Source organism: Gadus macrocephalus, chromosome 8 (assembly GCF_031168955.1).
Source record: "Gadus macrocephalus chromosome 8, ASM3116895v1".
In the NCBI taxonomy this organism is placed as follows: domain Eukaryota; kingdom Metazoa; phylum Chordata; class Actinopteri; order Gadiformes; family Gadidae; genus Gadus; species Gadus macrocephalus.
The window spans coordinates 5,922,277-5,926,897 of NC_082389.1; the positions used below are offsets into that span (position 1 = coordinate 5,922,277).

Below are 4,621 nucleotides of genomic sequence, written 5' to 3' on the forward strand. Positions count from 1 at the left end.
GTGTGTGTGTGTGTGTGTGTGTGTGTGTGTGTGTGTGTGTGTGTGTGTGTGTGTGTGTGTGTGTGTGTGTGTGTGTGTGTGTGTGTGTGTGTGTGTGTGTGTGTGTGTGTGTGTGTGTGTGTGTGTGTGCGCGCGCTTCACACATCAACGGTTAATTTGAATATGCGTTGAGAAAAAACAGTTCGTGGAACTTCACTAAACAATGAAACGTAATGTTTTGTATCACATGCGACTCAGGGCCCGAGGATGGGTTGACCTCAGAATCAGATTTTGTATTAATGTATCCTCACAGTGAATTAACTACATGGCCCTTAGTCAGAATCCTGAAACACTGTCGGTTTGGGAACATTACAGCCTGTAGTTATTTAAAGCCCTGTCACCACATCACACAGTGATCGATTACGATGAATAAATCTGCCTAGTACCAACAACAGCTGCTACACTTTGAAACGCTCAAAAAGCAGGACGCTACTAGTACCGTGTTCAAAGATAACTACTGAAGGCCACTTGTTCAATTGCGTAGGTAATTGTTTTACATACGTAAATTGCGTTGAATCATTTAAAAACATATTTTAGTTTTCTTGCACTGTAGGTTATAGCCCAGTTGTGAGCTGTGTTCTGTGTTGATTGGTTTGGGAATAACTCTTTCTTCCTGTTTTCTCCTATTAACTAACGAAATAAGAAGGTTCTCTGACAGGATGTCCTGATGACGCCTTCGGGGAGGTGGGGGAGTGAGACGGGACAGCGAGCCGCCACAAGGGGCCACTGTAGTACACAACAGGCCCTTGGGGGTCCCCACCTAAAATGAGATGCAATGTGAGGCTGCCAGAAATAAATCCCACGCCATTAATATTCCCATTGTCTTCGGTAATACATTGATAGAATAGATTTATATTTGGATTATACTTTTTCAAATCTTTTGAGGAAGTGGCTGCTCTGCTGGAAGTATATTTTAGTAGAGTAGAGTTTGAAACGAGGTAGACAATCTGATGGACTGCCAAATGAGGGGTAAAGCCCGGACTAGACTCGCCCCAGACAATCCGCTTTGATCTCCCAATCTCCCCGGATAGCCGTAGCGGGGGGACTCCTCCTACACCTGGTAGTCCTACAACGGGAGAAAAGCTTTACCACAGCTCTCTGAACCCGTTCACTACAGCGACGACTAGCTCCTGTCTTCCTAGCGCTACACACACACACACACACACACACACACACACACACACACACACACACACACACACACACACACACACACACACACACACACACACACACACACACACACTAATTATCTCTATCCGTTTGTCTTTACCCCAAATCTCTATCCGTCTCTCCATTCTTAGTCGATCTTGCCCTCTCTCTCTCTCTCTCTCTCTCTCTCTCTCTCTCTCTCTCTCTCTCTCTCTCTCTCTCTCTCTCAGACACACACACACAGTCACACCGGACCTTATTTATTTATTTTTAAAAACGAGGTTCTAGCAAGTGATTTAAAATTCCCCTTCTTCGGAGCGTGTCATGCATTTTAAATGCCCGGTGAGCGCGTGAGCAGAGCTTGTCAGTTCAACATGAACTTCTTCCCTTCCTACTGCCTCCCCCCTCTCCCTCTCTCATACCCCTTTGGGATATAGCCCCACTAACCCCACCAAAACCACTTTCTTTCACTTTCTATTCCCTAATTTTCCTCACACCAACCTCTCTCCCTCGCTCTTTCAACATTAGTTTTACCACATCATGCTTTTCACAAATTCGCCGAGGCGTCTGGGCGAGCGGCAGCCTTTGAAGAGGAGTGCGATCAGAGCGGGGGGGGGGTGCAAGGAACCTCTGGCCTCGGGGCGTGGGGGTACATTATTTTTTATTTTTTTTTACACTGGTTGTGTTTAGCGGCACTGAGCCAAGAAGGGAGGCTGACACAAGTGCGAGGTTTGGGGACAGCTTTGAAGTCGGGTGTGTGTGTGTGTGTGTGTGTGTGTGTGTGTGTGTGTGTGTGTGTGTGTGTGTGTGTGTGTGTGTGTGTGTGTGTGTGTGTGTGTGTGTGTGTGTGTGTGTGTGTGTGTGTGTGCTGGCTTCTTTTTTTTTTGTTTTGGGTTTGTGTGTGTGGGTTGTGTATGAAGCATTGTGGTCTTTTTTATAACATCAACAGTACTTTCGAGGACAGGTCCAAAAGAGAATTGAAAAAAGAACACTGTCTCTTTCTCTGAGTGTGTGTGTGTCTCTTTCACTTTATCTCTCTTTCTCTCTCTCTGTCGTTCTCCCTTTCTGTCGAATCTTGGCTGAAAATATGCATTCAGACAAACACAACAAGAAAGATGCACTCCCAGACGTGGCTAGACTGCTGGAGAAATGAGGTTTATTAGGAACAATATGATCCCGCTAGCTTATTGTGTATATAGCAGTAAACGACAGAATCACAACTCACTTTTTCGTTCTTGTTAAGTGCTACAGGTTTAGGAGAGTATATACATTAAACAGTATAGCGACCGGGTGCCTACATTCATATATGCACAGAGAATAGGAAATATTACGTTTTTTATATATATATATATATATATATATATATATATATATATATTGCTGTCACACCATTGTGTTCACACAGGAAACTTTGGGTTACTTTTTTAACATGACACATCAGTTGGGATCTCTATGTGACGTTTGGGTTGAGAGACCATTTTTAATTCTGCGTTCTCTGTATTTTACAGTACTGTACTGTTCAGTGCTGTAAGCCAAATGATTGGATCATGGGTTGACAAAGGTCAGCTGATATAGAACACTTAGGATCAGACAAAGGTTGCAAAAGGGTGCTTCTTCCCAACGTGAATAAAAGGATACACCATGTTTTCCTCTTTAAGCTACATGTTATAATAGTAATAAAAAAAGAGTAATACAAGTTAGCTTTGGTTTCAGGATTTTTCTAGAACTATTCTGTTAACTGTGGCAGTTCAAAAGCTGTAATAAGTCAAAAGTCATTCGGGTTTAGCAGTCATAAGCTGATATTTGCACAATACGGAGATTCACTTCTTTTTTTTTAACGTTTTTTATCGTACAGCAGCCGGAAAATGACAGTGTGATTCCATGAAATAAAAATATTGATTTGAACAAAGAATTGTTTAAGTTTTCTGTACCTCTACAAAACTCTTGTTGCTTTAGTATCATCTTCTACCCTACTCATGTATAAATATTGTTAAACAAGTGTAATTATTATTCCCGTGAAGACCACCAATTTTCCACCAAATGTGAAGTTTAGTATTCAATGAGAAAGAGAGAGTGAGAAAGAGAGACATTTTGCTTTTCCATGACAGTATGAAAAAGTCGTACAAACAAACTGGGATTTGTAATCAAAGCCTTCCTGAATTCATAACTGTAATGCAAGAACCACGGTCGATACAAACTGCCCGGAAATGATGAATCAATGTCTCGTTGTGCGGGCCTGATGACACCGCAACTTGGCAGAGGGGACAATCTCAGGTTCCAATATCCAAGGCCCTGGGGCAGACGGGCGATGCACAGATGAGATCTTTGTGTGCGGGCTTCGACACTTACAGTTATTGGTGACCTAGAAATCCATGCTTAAGTTTATTTTTTTCCTCTTTTTTTTATTTTTTCTTCTTTCTTTACAATCCATTGTCCTTCTCTGTGTGGGAACAGTTTGGAACAGTCCTGAAGAAGGCTGTGTTGTACTTCTTTGTTTGCTTAGGGGGGGGGGGGGGAGGGACAACCAACGTCTTCAGAGCCCGATGGGACAGGGGGGGACGGTGGGGGGGGGGGGGGGGGTTGGCGGCGCACATCTTGACCGTCCCAGCACAGCTCGTTTACGGCCGTGGCTGACGAGTCTTACCACATGCGGACGAGATAAACACAAACAGGAAAATGAAAAGTGGGGCAGAAAAATAAATAACTTGGCCGACCGCGGCGGAACAAACACAGGGGGTTCTGTGGGAGAGAGTCCAGATTGGGAGGAAAGCGCTTTGTCACCGGATAAGGGTTAACCACCACTTCCACACTTGGTCAGCATGGTAAGAATTTCCTTTGTCCTTCAACGTGGGGCAGAGGGGAAGGCCTCTTGCTCCTCAACCAGGGGGGGCGGACGTTGGAGGAGAGGAGTGGAGAGGGGAGGAAGGAAAGGAGGGAGGACTCTGTGAGCAGCCCCGTCAAACACACAACCCATCCTCTCCTCTCCTCTCTCCTCCATTTCTGCGGCTTTGATCAGCTCCTCGTCTCCTCGCGCTCTGCCAAACGCGGTTATTCACTGATCTCCACTCCGGCGTCCTACTCGGTTTGGCCATGTCTCTCCGTTTCTTCAAAGACGGCGGCGTTTCGTGGTGAGTTAGCCCCGCGTTCTCTCCCCCTGTCAGAACCCATTCCCCTCCACCGGGCTGCACATCGTGAAGCTCCGAGCTCCCCAGTATAAATGTCTTTGGGCCAACCATTCCCCTCCACCCTTTCCTCCTCCATCGTCTCCTCCTCAAACCTCTTTGAATCGAAAAGTTCTTTGCTACTTTGCCCAACCCCCCCCCCCCCCCGCTACAGGAAATGAAATTAAACTGATCACACCGTCATCATCAATAATCGATAATCGAAGCAGCCTTTTTTTTTTTTCTCTAAAAGTTTGAAAGCTGAGTCC

At 45.1% G+C, this 4,621-nt stretch overlaps 1 protein-coding gene across 1 annotated transcript in view; it reads right to left on the minus strand.

Annotated features, from left to right (window-relative positions):
• Positions 1 to 2,550: 2,550 nt before the first annotated feature.
• The window catches only part of bcl2b (BCL2 apoptosis regulator b), a 28,297-nt gene continuing 26,226 nt past the window's right edge, over positions 2,551 to 4,621 (minus strand). The window contains exon 2 of the mRNA XM_060058404.1: positions 2,551 to 4,621. This exon is cut by the window's right edge and continues 1,405 nt beyond it. The gene's annotated coding sequence lies outside the window, so the exon portion shown is untranslated.